This window comes from Cucumis sativus, unplaced genomic scaffold (genome assembly GCF_000004075.3).
Source record: "Cucumis sativus cultivar 9930 unplaced genomic scaffold, Cucumber_9930_V3 scaffold64, whole genome shotgun sequence".
NCBI lineage: Eukaryota > Viridiplantae > Streptophyta > Magnoliopsida > Cucurbitales > Cucurbitaceae > Cucumis > Cucumis sativus.
Window position 1 is genome coordinate 116,888 of NW_022279558.1, and position 14,387 is coordinate 131,274.

Sequence of the window (14,387 nt, forward strand, 5' to 3'; positions counted from 1 at the left end):
AAAAACAGAACAACTCTAACCAACGATAACTGCAAAATAAACCTTATGGAAATGTTATAGAAAGAGTAGAACGATGACATGGTTCACTTTGTTTTTCTATTTACAAAATAACCAATGATTTAAAGGAAAGAATTTGCACCACAAATGACCATTAGAAAGCAATATACATAAAAAAGAATAAAAAATACGCAGAAATTGAAAATGAAAGTGAAAGTAGAAAACAAACTGAAGGAAGAAAAATACTCCAAAAGTTACAAATGCATTACGATTCGGAAAAATTTGTATCAACATGAACTGATCGAATAAGCTCCAAAATGGGTTTTGCAGTGGAGAGTGGGAAAAATTCTCGAGCCGGTGGGAAGAGAAGGGAAGACATGGGGTTCAGTTTACACAGATTTTTCTTAATGATTGTTGCAAGAACAAAGAGATTGTGAGGAGATTTAAGGGCAACGACAACAATGACAGAATGTTAAATCTCGAAAGACTAAATGGCCAATTGAGTCTTTAAGCCAGTTCGATCTGGCCTGTTAGCTGGTTTCTTGCTTCTTTATGGAAATGGGGTAGAAAGAGTAGAATGATGATATAGTTAACTTTGTTTTTCTCTTTACAAAGTAGCCAATGACTTAAAAGAAAGACATTGCACAACTTGTGACCATTAGAAAATAATATACATAAAGAAAGAATAAAAAATAAGCAGAAATTGAAAATGAAATTGGAAGTAGAAAAGAAATGGAAGAAAAATACCCCAAAACTTCAAAAAATGCAATATGATCATAACAAATTTGTATCATCATGAACAGATCGACCAAACTCCAAAACAGATTTTTGCAGTGGGCTTCCGACTCAAATAAACAGCCTCCATGCTCCACCAAAACGTTCCTAAGAAAGGATTCAGCTCGCCTACCAACATGCATCACATCCCATAACTTTAATTTCTTCAGAAACAACGTAGTTAACTGAAGGTAAAAAAATCAGAACAAGAACACTAACCAACTTCTTAGGAATCAGCTCCCTACCTCCGAATGCGTCGGGTTCGTTCAGGATCAAAAGTTGCGTAGGGAAATCTTCACTCTTGGCTGAAGCAACAATAGCATGTAGAAAGTAGAAGAGTAAAGCTGGTTAGATCAGAATGCATCGGGTTCCTTCGGTATCAGAATTTGCGTAGGAAACTCTTCCCTCTTGGTTGAAGCAACAATTTCCAATAGAAAGTAGAAGAGTTAAACCAGTTAGATAAGAATGCGTCGGGTTCCTTCAGAATCAATACTTGCGTAGGAAACTCTTAACTCTTGGAGGAAGCAAAAATAACATGTAGAAACTCAAAAAGTTAAGTCGGTTAGGTCAAAATGCGTCGAGTTCCTTCGGAATCAGAATTTTCGTAAGGAACTCTTCACTCTTGGTCGAAGTAGGAATAGCCCGTTGGAAATAGATGAGTTAACACTTCAAAAATACTTCCTATAAAAAGTTATTATATATAGGGACAATCTTCCTTTGTGTTTGGACTGCACCCATGCATTTATAGCACAGGAGCATTCCTTTAGATCACATCGTATCCTTTAGAGATCGCAGTTTGCTACCTTGATTTTCAACTTTTGTCGAGCCCTTTAGAGTTAGTTTGGTTTGAAATAGAGATTGTTGTCTTATGCGATCAAGGTTGTGAAATATCTCACTAGATTTTTTTTAATGGAACATTTGATTAGAGAGTAAGGGTTTTGAGAGGTCTTGGGAGGAGATTGAGACCATTGCTGGTTTAAGGCATTTGTTAGTTAAAAACATTACTTTATCCCGTATATCTAAGACAAGCCAAGCTTATTTTCTTCTTAAAACATACTATAATTAGTCAAACAAAAAAATGTTAATAGTCAAATACATTTTTTATTTGACAATTAATTGTGTTAATTACAACAATAACTATAAAAATTGGTTATCATCCTGTTTTGTTTAAAAATCAAATCAAGAGTTTAACTAAATGGAATGCACTACAATGATGATTCTGCTATTATCAGTAATACACAAACCTTGCATATTGAGTGATGAGGATCTCGAAGATTGACCAGTAGATTATCACTTTCAAAATCAAAGTGCACAATATTCTTTCTGTGCAGGTGTTCCATTCTAAAAGCCGCATCCATAGCAATCAAGAGGCGCTTCCACTTTTCAAGACTCCTGCATCAATTGTATTTATGCTTAATCTAAGGGTGAAGATACATTATACTGCAACTAACTTCTAACAAATTAAATTAAACGTATGAAAAATGAGAACAATTGTTACTTTTCATTCTTCAACAAAGCATTTTTGAGCGAACCATTGGCCATATATTCTGTTACTGTGGCCACAGATCTCCCAGGCCCATCAAGCACGACACCATAAAAAGTACCACATTTGGGTGGTGCAAATCAGCAAACTTAATTGCTTCATTCTAAAAATCTTCTCACTGGTACAATATAAAACAACAAAAAGGACTTGAGTCAAGGAACAAAAAGAAAAATACACGAATAACAAAAGAAAAGAAAAGCCAGTTGCTTAAAATGAACAACCTTGCGATCTTGTTTAGAAGGTTTCCCAGCAAAACACCTCTCATTGATTCGTTTTATAGCAACATCAGTCCCCTCCATTTTCCATGGTAAAAAGTGCCAAAGGTGCCGGACCCCAATTCTCTTAATTCTTCAAGGTCACTATTCTTTATTACCCGAAGGAAAGAAGAAAAAGAAAAAAAAAGATGTTCGGATGGACAATTTAAACATAAAGTGCAACCTTAAGGTTAAAAATGGAAAACTAAGTATTACCTGCAAGCGGCCAAGGCCTTTTGACATTGGAAAACCAGGATTTGCTTTACCTAAAAGTCTTGTCCTGCCATCGTGGGCAAACATGAAACAAGAATAATTATGGCAAAAAACGTGACATATTCCCGTTGAATAGCCAAATGAATGATGTGTATGTTGCATCTTGTTTTGGAGAATGTTCAGCATTGTATTGGTGTCTTATTTACACTTTGTATAAATCAGTCAGATGTCTTGAATGGTGCTTTTGCATTGCTTTGTTTGCATTCCACTCTCAGATAATGGAAGACAATAAAAATAATCCTCTTGTTTTACTTGTGTTTTAGTATGCTTCCTTTTATCCATTGTTTGGAACTTTCCTTCAAATGGTTGAGCTTCTGGTGTCAAAGTACCATCACATTTGTTGTAATTTATTGAGCTCTTTAGTTATTTTATTACTCTAGTTGAATGGCATAACTTTCGTTTAAATATACATTCAAATCTAATCTTACTTTAACCACTAGTATATGTATGTATACGTGTAAACAAAATCTTGTAATATTGTGTTATCTTATTAACTATGTTGTGAAGTTTATGTAACATTTCACTTGATTGTACTTTTTTTTAAAATAGGACATTTTTTTCATAATTTTTCAAACACAACTAATATCTACTTGGACTCCTTGTACTCCTTGTAAATGGAGTGTATTCTTGATTAACTTAAACACTTAAATTTTTTTACCACACATATCAATTACTAAAATTTCATAATATCAAAATTCAACATATCCATAAGTTAAAAAACATATTTTGTAATAATACTCGAAATTTGGGATGGGTAGTCTGGGTTGTTAGTGTTGTCAGTGTTAGAATACCCCTAGTGGTTTGTGTCAAAAAAGTCTCCTTTTAAAAGTTGAAAGATGCCCTTAAACTTTCGAAAACGGTTCAAAAATACCATTGTCTTTGGTTTTAGATGAAAGTCGCTAAAGTTTTGTTTAAAAAATAATCATCAACTATTGAAAAGTTCTGTTTAAAAAATATTGATGAATTATTGAAAGTTCCATAAATATCCTTTTAAGCTTAAAAAAAATTCAAAAAATGTTCATCGATCCAATTCATACACCTATTTCTTTACACTTATAATAAAAAGCCCATAGAAAGTAGAGAACTTTTCACTCTTGCCTGAAGCTACAATAGCCCGTAGAAAGTAGGAGAGTTAAGCTTGTTAGGTTAGAATGCGTCGGGTTCGTTTGGGATCAAAACTTGCATCAGAACTCTTCACTCACGGTCGAAGCTACAATAGCTGGTAGAAAGTAGGAGAGGTAAGCCTATTAAGTCATAATGCATTGGGTTCTTTCAGGATCAAACTTTCGTAGGAAACTCTTCACTCTCGACCGAAGCCACAATAACTTGTAGAAAGTAGGAAAGATAAGTTGGTCAGGTCAAAATGCGTCGGGTTCCTTCCGTATTAGTATTTGCGTAGGGAACTCTTCACTCTTGGTGAAAGCAACAATTTCCTGTAGAAAGAAGGTGAGTTGAAGCGATTAGATCATAATGCGATGGGTTCCTTCGGGATCAATACTTGCGTAGGGAACTCTTAACTCTTGGTGGAAGCAAAAATAGCCCGTAGAAAGTCGAAGATTTAAGCCAATTAGTTTAGAATGTGTCGAGTTCCTTCGGGTTCAAAATTTTCGTAGGGAACTCTTCACTCTTGGTCGAAGCAACAATGGCCGGTTGAAAGTAGAAGAGTTAAGCCAGTTAGGTCAGAATGCATGTTTGGTTCTTTAGATATCCGAACTTGCACAGGGAAATCTTCACTCATGGTCGAAGCAACAATAACCTGTAGAAAGTAGGAGAGTTAAGCTGGTTAGGTCAGAATGTGTCGGCTTTCTTTGGGATCAGAACTTGTGTCGGGAACTCTTCACTCTCGATTGAAGCCACAATAGCTCGTAGAAAGTAGGAGAATTAAGCCGGTTAGGTTAAAATGCATCGGGTTCTTTGGGATCATAACTTCTTCGACAACTCTTCACTCTCGGCCGAAGCCACAATAGCCCGTAGAAAGTACGGGAGTTAAGCCATTTATGTTAGAATGCATCGGGTTCCTCGAGAATCAGAACTTGCGTAGGAAACTCTTAACTCTTAGTCAAAGCAACAATAACGCATAGAAAGTCGGGGAGTTAAGCCGGTTAGGTCGGTATGCATCGGTTTCTTCGGAATCAAAATTTGCTTAGGGAACTCTTCACTTTTGGCTGAAGCAACAATAGCCCGTAGAAAGTAGGAGAGTTAAGCTGGTTAGGTCGGAATGCGTCGGGTTCACTTCGTATCAAAATTTTCGTAGGGAACTCTTCCCTCCTGGCCAAAGAAATAATTTCATATAGAAAGTAGGAGAGTTAAAGCGGTTAGATCAGAATGTGTCGGGTTCCTTCGGGATCCATACTTGCGTAAGGAACCCTTAACTCTTGGCTGAAGCAAAAAGAGCCTGTACAAAGTCGGATAGTTAAGCCAATTAGGTCAGAAATGCGTCGATTTCCTTCAGGATCAAAATTTTCGTAGGGAACTCTTCACTCTTGGTTGAAGCTTCAATAACCCGTTGGAAGTAAAAGAGTTAAGCCAGTTAGGTGAGAATGCGTTTAGATCTTTCAATATAAGAACTTGCGTAGGGAAATCTTCACTTATGGTCGACGCAACAATAGCCCGTAGGAAGTAGGAGAATTAACTCGGATAGGTCAGACTGCATCGAGTTCCTTTGGGATCAGAACTTGTGTCAGGAACTCTTCACTCTCAGTTGAAGCCACAATAGCCCATAGAAAGTAGGAGAGTTAAGCCGAATATGTTAAAATGCATCGGGTTCCTTCCTGACCAGAAATTTCATGGAACTCTTCACTCTCGGCTAAAGCCACAATAGCCTGTAGAAAGTAGGAGAGTTAAGCCAGTTAGGTCAAAATGCATTTGGTTCCTTCGATATTAGAACTTGCATAGGGAACTCTTAACTCTTGGTCGAAGCAACAATAGCCCATAAAAAGGTTGAGAGTTAAGCCGGTTAGGTCGGAATGCGTCGGGTTCCTTCAGGATCAAAATTTGCGTAGGGAATGCTTTCTTGGCCGAAGCAACAATAACTTGTAGAAAGTAGGAGAGTTAAGCTGGTTAGGTCAAAATGTGTCAGGTTCCTTCAATATCAGAATTTCCATAGGGAACTCTTCCCTCTTGGCCGAAGCAATACTATAGAAAGTAGGAGAGTTAAAGTGGTTAAATCATAATTCATTGGGTTCCATCGGGACCAATACTTTCGTAGGGAACTCTTAACTCTTGGTGGAAGCAAAAATAGCCTGTAGAAAGTAAGAGAATTAAGACGGTTAGGTCAGAATGCATCGAGTTCCTTTGAAATCAGAATTTTCGTAGGGAACTCTTTACTATTGGCCGAAGCAACAATAGCTCGTTGGAAGTAGAAAAGTTAAGCCAGTTGGGTCAGAATGCATTTGGTTCTTTCGATATCAGAACTTGCATAGGAAAATCTTCACTCATGGTGAAAGCAATAATAGCTCGTAGAAAGTAATAGAGTTAAGCTGGTTAGGTTAGAATGCATCGAGTTCCTTTGGTATCATAACTTGTGTCAGGAACTCTTCCCTCTTAGCTGAAGCCACAATAGCCCATAGAAAGTATGAGAGCTAAGCAAAATAGGTTAAAATGCGTCGGGTTCCTTCCAGATCAGAACTTGTGTTGGGAACTTTTCACCCTCGGTTGAAGCCACAATAGACCATAGAAAGTAGGAGAGTTAAGCCGAATAGGTTAAAATGCATCTAGTTCCCTCGAGATCAGTACTTTCATCAACAACTCTTCACTCTCGACTAAACCCACAATAGCCCGTAGAAAGTAGGAGAGTTAAATCGGTTAGGTCAGAATGCGTCGGGTTCCTTTAGGATCAGAACTTGCTTAGAGAACTCTTCACTCTTGGTCGAAGCCACAATAGCCCGTAGAAAGTAGGGGAGTTAAGACGGTTGGGTCAGAATGCATCGGGTTCCTTCAGAATAAGAACTTGCATATAGAACTCTTAACTCTTGGTCGAGGCAACAATAGGTCGTTGGAAGTAGAAGAGTTAAGCTAGTTCGGTCAAAATGCATTCGGTTCTTTCGATATTAGAACTTGCGTAGGAAAATCTTCACTCATGGTCGAAGCAACAATAGCCCATAAAAAGTAGAAGAGTTAAGCATATTAGGTCAGAATGTATAGAGTTCCTTGAGATCAGAACTTGTTGTCTCGGAACACTAGATAAAGCCAATAGAATGCGTCTGGTTCCTTCGTGATCAGAACTTGGTTGTGAACTCTTCACTCTCGACCAAGAAACAATAGCCTGTAGAATGTAGGAGAATTAAGTCGGATAGCTCAGAGTGCGTAGGGTTCCGTCCGGATCAAAACTTTCATAATGAAATCTTCACTTATGGTCGAAGCAACAATAACATGTAGAAAGTAGGAGAGTTAAGCCGATCAGGTTAGAATGCGTCGAGTTCCTTCAGGATCAGAACTTGGGTGAGGAACTCTTCACTCTCGGACGAAGAAACAATAGCCCGTAGAAAGTAAAAGAGTTAAGCTGGATTGATTAAAATGAATCGGGTTCTTTTAGAATCAGAACTTGTTCATGAACTCTTCACTCTCGGCTGAACCTACAGTAGCCCGTAAAATGTAGGAGAGTTAAGCCGAAAAGCTCAAAACGTGTCAGGTTCCTTCCGAATCAGAACTTCTATCGGGAACTCTTCACGCTCGGCTAAAGCAACAATAACACATAGAAAGTACGAGAGTTAAGCCGATTAGGCAAAAATGCATCGAGTTCCTTCGGGATCAAAACTAGCGTAGAGGAACTCTTCACTCTTCGGCCGAAGCCACAATAACCCGTAGAAAGTAAAAGAGTTAAGCTGGTTAGATCAAAATGAATCGGGTTCTTTTAGAGATCAGAACTTGTGTCGTGAACTCTTCACTCTCGGCTGAACCTACAATAGCCCGTAAAATGTAGGAGAGTTAAGCCGAAAAGCTCAAAGTGTGTCAGGTTCCTTCTGAATCAGGAACTTTTATCGGGAACTCTTCACTCTCGGCTAAAGCCACAAATACCCCATAGAAAGTACGAGAGTTAAGTCGTGATTAGGCCAAAATGCATCGGGTTCCTTCGTGATCAAAACTAGCGTAGAGAACTTTTCACTCTTTGGTCGATAGCCATAATAACCCAGTAGCATGTAGGAGAGTTAAGCTGGTTAGTTCAGAATGTGTTGGGTTCCTTCGAGATCAGAACTTGTGTGAGAGAACTCTTTAATCTTTGTCGAAGCCACAATAACCCATAGAAAGTAGGAGAGTTAAATCGGTTAGGTCAGAGTGCATCGGGTTCCCTTCGAGACATGAACGTGCATTAGGTACTCTTCACTCTTGGTTGAAGCAATAACAGCCCAGTAGAAAGTTAGAGAGATAAGCTAGTTAGGTCACAATACATCAGGTTCCTTCAGAATCAAAGCTTGCGTAGAGAACTCTTCACTCTTGGCTGAAGCAACAATAACCGGTAGAAAGTAGGAGAGTTAAGCTGGTTAGGTTGGAATGCATCAAGTTCTTTACGTATCAGAATTCACATAGGGAACTTTTTACTCTTGGCCAAAGCATCAATTTCTGTAGAAAGTAGGAGAGTTAAAGTGGTTAGGTCAGAATGCGTCGGGTTCCTTCGGGATCGATAGTTGTATAGGTAACTCTTCACTCTTGGCCGAAGCAACAATAGCTAGTTGAAAGTAGAAGAGTTAAGCCAATTAGGTCAGAATGCGTTGGGTTCCTTCGATATCAGAACTTGCGTAGGAAAATATTCACTCACGGCCGAAGCAACAATAGCCTGTAGAATGTAGGAGAGTTAAGCCGATTAGGTCAAAATTCGTTGGGTTCTACGGTATTCAACTTTTCCTTCCTTACACTTCTTTTTTTCTTGTTCATTTTATTGATATAATTTTTACCACAACTCATCAGATAGGAATTGATAACCATTTTCTTTTTTAGAACTGTTTTCTTTTTATTTTAAAAATTAAACATATATACAATGCTTGCACTTTTAAGATTAGTGGCGATTTAAGAAGAATGATGATGGTTCATTCGTGACTTTCATTTGTGGTTCTAGGCCTCTAAAATTTTTTTCAATTACAATACTATGACGTCAAATAACTGTCGCGAAAAGTATTATCCGAAAAGTTTCGCCTTTTCCCGCGCGTTTTTTTTTCCTTTTGTGATAATTTTTTTTCCTCCCTCCATTTTGTGATATAAACAACTGTCGTAGTAGATAATTTTTGTTGTAGTGTTACTACATTTGGAACTTGACAAAAACCTGTTTGCTAGATGATCCCTTATATGACTCAATTTCTTTTTCCTAGTGTTTTTATTCACTTATAAAGTCATTTCAAAACACAATACTATACATTTGATTTGTGAACTTTAGTCACTATGGTTTCTTTACCTATGCATTGCCAAATCAAGCACTATACCATAAAACTTCTAGGACTAACTTATGAATTGATCAATTAAAATGACATGATTTGCACTATAGACGCCTTTTGCACACCACTTAGGTTGGTTTAGCACTATAGTTCTTGTCTTATTTACCATTTTTGGTCGTTAATTCCTTCTTTGTTTTTCAATTTTTGGTAGTTTATGAGTTAAGAAAGCTCACACTTAAGCATTGTTTGATAGTCTTTACAGCCTAAGCACCTCTTGGACACTACATAGGTTGGTTGGCACTATAGTTGATGCACTTGCACACTTGGTTTCCATTTAAGGTCCTTAAGTCCTTTTTGGTCACTTTTTGGTAGGTTATGTGTTGGAAATTGATAAGAAACCCCTAGGCATTGGATCTAAGAATCATGTTAAACAACAAGACTCAAAGAACACAACCCCACTAGCCGCAAAACCAATTTGATTTCAACCCCTAAGATAGGCTACATACAAATTGCTTAGATGATCTAAGAAACCAAGGATCGAACAAAATTAGAAACTCCCATCAATCCTTAATCTTCAAAACACTCCACAAGTAAGGTAGATCAATTCTCACTTGAATGCTTCAAATGTTTGTGCATTCTATCACAACAGACAAGAACAAAATTCTACATTCTAGAATTTTCAGATTTCTTTCATCCCAAATTCTTCTTTTTAAATGTGGAAAAATTACAACCCTATTTATACTAATTAAAATATGAAATGAAAGGTCAAAACATTTAATTTGATAACCTTTCAACTAACATAATAACTAAAAACACATAAACATTATTTCTTAAACATTTAAATTTATGACTTTTGAGTTGCCCAAAATAACTCTTCAACTTCCAAGCATTGCATCTACTCAACTTCTTCATTTGATTCAATCATGATTTCTTGATCCATATCAGGAATGCTCACAGTTAAACATTCTTGGTTTGTCTTTAAACCTTAGGCACCTTTTGGACACTACTTGGGTTGGTCTGGCACTATAGTTGTTGCTTTTGTGCACTTATTTTCATTTTGGGTCGTTAAGTCCTTTTTTCTGACATTTTGGTAGATTTTGAGTTGAGAAAGCTCACACTTAAGCATTCTTTGGTTGTGTTTATATAATAGGCACGTTTTTTAAACTACTTAGGTTTGTTTGGCACTATAATTATTGCACATGCGCACTTGGTTGCCATTTCGGGTCGTTAAGTTATTTTTTCAGATATTTTGGTAGGATATGAGTCGACAAAGCTCACACTTACAAGTTCTTGGGTTGCATTTACAGCTTAGGCACTTTTTGGACACTACTTAGGTATGTTTCGCACTATAGTTGTTTCACTTAGGCACTTGGTTGCCAATTGGGGTCGTTAAGTCTTTTTTTTTTTACATTTTTGTTTGTTATGAGTCGAGAAAGCTCACACTTAAATATTATTTGGTTGCGTTTATAGCTTACGCAACTTTTGGATACTACTTAGGTATGTTTGACATTTTATTTGTTGCTCTTGGGCACATGCTTGCCATTTCGAGTCGTTAAATCATTTTTTCTGACTTATCGGTAGGTTATGAGTCGGGAAAGCTCACACTTAAGCATTCTTTGGTTGTCTTTAAACCTTAGTCACCTTTTAGACACTAATTAGGTTGTTTTAACAGCATATTTGTTTAACTTACGCACTTGGTTGAAATTTTTGTTCATCAAGTCCTTTTTTGTGATTTTTTGGTAGCTTATGAGTTAAGAAAGCTCACACTTAAGCATTCAATGGTTGCCTTTACAACTTAACACCGTTTGGATAGTAGTTAGGTTGGTTTGACACTATAGTTATTGAATTTGGGCACTTGGTTGCCATTTCGGGTTGTTAAGTCATTTTTTTCTCATTTTTTCGTAGCTTATGAGTTGGAAAAGCTCACAGTTAAGCATTGTTTGGTTGATTTTAAGCCTTATGCACCTTTTGGACACTAGTTAGGTTAGTTTGGCACTATATTTGTTGCACTTGGGCACTTGGTTGCAATTCGAGTCGTTAAGTCCTTTTTTCTAACATTTTGGTAGGTTATAAGTAGAGAAAGTTCACACTGAAGCATTCTTTGATTGCATTTACAACGTAGGCACCTTTTGGACACTACCTAGGTTGGTTTGGCATTATAGCTGTTGCACTTGGACACTTGATTTCCACTTCAGGTCGTTAAGTCCTTTTTCTCACATTTTTTAAAGTTATGATTTGGAAAATCTCACACTTAAGCATTTTTTTTGCTGTCTTTAAACCTTAGGAACCTTTTGGACATTAATAAGGTTTCTTTGGCACCATAGTTGTTGCACTTTGGCACTTGGTTGCAATTTCGGGTTGTTAAGTCCTTTTTTCTAACTTTTGTTAGGTTATGAGTCGGGAAAGCTAACACTTAAGCATTCTTTTGTTTCCTTTACAGCTTACGCACCTTGGTTTGGCACTATAGTTGTTGTACCTTGGCATTTGGTTGTCATTCCGGGTTGTTAAATTCTTTTTTCTAACTTTTTAGTTGGTTATGAGTCTAGAAAGCTCACATTTAAGCATTCTTTGGTTTTCTTTAAAGCTTAGGCACCTTTTGGACACTACTTAGGTTTATTTGGCACTATAGTAGTTGCATTTGGGCACTTGGTTGCGATTTTAGGTTGTTCAGACCTTTTTTTCTCACTTTTTGGTAGCTTATGCATTGGAAAAGCTCACAGTTAAGCATCGTTTGGTTGTCTTTAAATCTTAGGCACATTTTGGACACTAGTTAGGTTTGTTTGGCACTATAGTGTTGCATCTGGACACTTGGATGCAATTTGTGTCGTTAAGTCCTTTTTTCTAATATTTGAGTAGGTTATGAGTAGAGAAAGCTAACACTTAAACATTCTTTGTGTTGGAATTTATGTCCTAAAACAGAACAAGAATTCTAACCAACGATAACAAAAAAATCCACCTTAACCCTTGATCCATGCCGTCCATTGGGAGGTACAGCACTGGACATGATTGAGAACTATCGGTTCCCAGCCGCAAGTTTCGACATCGACAAAGATTTTCCAAGGGAAATGAAAATTTTGGAAATGGGTAGTGAAGAAAAATAAGGTTGAAAGGATTTTGTTTGGAGAGTGGACAAAATTATGACCGATGTGGAGAAAAGGGAACATATGGGGTTCGGTTTACAGGGATTTTTCTTAAGGATTGTTGGAATAACAAAGAGATTGTGAGGAGATTTAAGGGCAACGACAAGAATGGCAGAATGTTAAATCCCAAAAGACTAAATGGCCAATTGAATGTTTAAGTAGATTGATTTGCCTGTTAGCTGTTTTCTTGCTTCTTTACGGAAATGGGGTAGAAAGAGTAGAACGATGACATAGTTCACTTTGTTTTTTCTCTTTACAAAGTAGCCAATGACTTAAAAGAAAGACATTGCACAACAAGACCATTAGAAAATAATATACGTAAGAAAGAATACAACGTAAGCAGAAAAGAAATGGAAGAAAAATACCCCAAAACTTCAAAATGCAATATGATCATAACAAAATCTGTATCATCATGAACAGATCGAACAAACTCCAAAACAGATTTTGCAGTGGGCTTCCGACTCAAATAAACAGCCTCCATGCTTGCCAAATTCCTAAAGGCAGCGCAATTAAGCAGTAACCATCAATTCAAAACAACAGGAAAGACAGAAAGAGTTGCAATGCGTAGTTTACTGTTTCAGATCGCTTTAGAAGGGGACCCTGCAACAAATTCCGACCAGACCCAGAGGCCAGCTGCCGCTTGATCTTCTCCAAACTGTCCCCGACATCTTCCGCTCTCTCCACCAACAACAATCATAAATTAAAAACATGTTGAGCCAACAAAGATACACACCAACAAACTTTTGAACATAGGACCCTCCTAAACTACTCACTTTTGAACATAGGACTTCCTCAACTATCTACTCACTTCTGAACATACAACCTTGATAGAACACTTACGTACTGTTTCTATTATATTGATATTTGAGACTTAAAGTTGCAATAGAAAGAAAATTACAGAGAAATTACAAACAACAAGCAAAGAAACCCTCCTAATCCAAAACAGAAATAAACACAATTCAAAATACTACAATTAAAACCAGAACAATTCTGGCAGGCCCTTCCTTTTACTAAAAACTGCCTGCCCTTTCCCATCTCCCTCTCATCCATTTAACTTCCTGTTTTAGATAACTGTCATCCTTTTGAATAAGTAACTGTGTTGATTACTAACGTGCCTTACTTTCCTTTCTTCTATTATAAGTAAAATAACAATGGTGGTCTAACAGACCTCCTAAACTATCCACTCTAGAGCATGTTAAATCACCAATTCATCCAAAAACTAATGACGTAAATGTAATATTATATCTTCAACGTAAATGTAAATGTAAACTAATGACACTACAAGTGATTTTGAAACTAAGACATTGAAGCAGTCTGTTAGGAAGGGTGATGGAACCAGCAAGAGTGGGGGGAGTTCTTTAAAACAATCAGAGGTCAAGAGAAAGAAGGGATCAGCTAAATCTATTTCTGGAAAAAACGTGAAAAGATTGTCAGGTGATGATGATAAAAAGGAAACCACACCTGTGCTGAAACAGCCTCCAAAAATTGGAAGTAAATCAAAGGATCAAGGCACTCTTGAAATTGGAAGTAAACTTGGTAGCACAGGTCCAAAAATCGCTGGCAAGTCGAAGAATGAATGATGCCGAATCCAACAAGACTAGCAAATCTAGCACATTTTTGAGATTGTCGTATATTCTTAGTTAGGTAGGTTAGCAGCAATTATAGGAGTGTGGCAGTTCTCTTTGTAGTTGTTTGGCGCTATTCATGTCATCTGTGGGAGGTAAATGACCAATAAAAAATAATACGCAATAAAAAAGAATCAGAAAGCAAACAATATGCATTTTTGTTTTCAAATTCTTGGTGAAATCACAATTCAGAAATGAAATTTGGTTCATTCTCCACGATAATATGGTGACCTAAATAACATAAGTTTCAGAGTCATGGGAGATTAAAAGCCTTGCTAATTGCTCAAACTCTGAATGCAAAGGCTTTTCCCATGTGAAGGAACCCAGAGAACCAGCCAAAGCAGCATGCTTCTTCCCAATGCAAGAACATTCAGTGTATCTTCTGATTATGTACTGAATGCAGTAGGAAAAATGAT

General features: G+C 37.2%; 1 long non-coding RNA gene across 1 annotated transcript; it reads right to left on the reverse strand.

Annotated features, from left to right (window-relative positions):
- Nucleotides 1-1,000: 1,000 nt before the first annotated feature.
- On the reverse strand, nt 1,001-13,820 carry LOC116406082. The gene is made up of 6 exons (XR_004219146.1): nt 12,920-13,820; nt 2,785-2,848; nt 2,536-2,678; nt 2,270-2,432; nt 2,016-2,163; nt 1,001-1,076 (listed from the first exon to the last, which is right to left on the reverse strand). It is a non-coding gene; the product is annotated as an uncharacterized LOC116406082 (long non-coding RNA).
- Nucleotides 13,821-14,387: the final 567 nt, after the last annotated feature.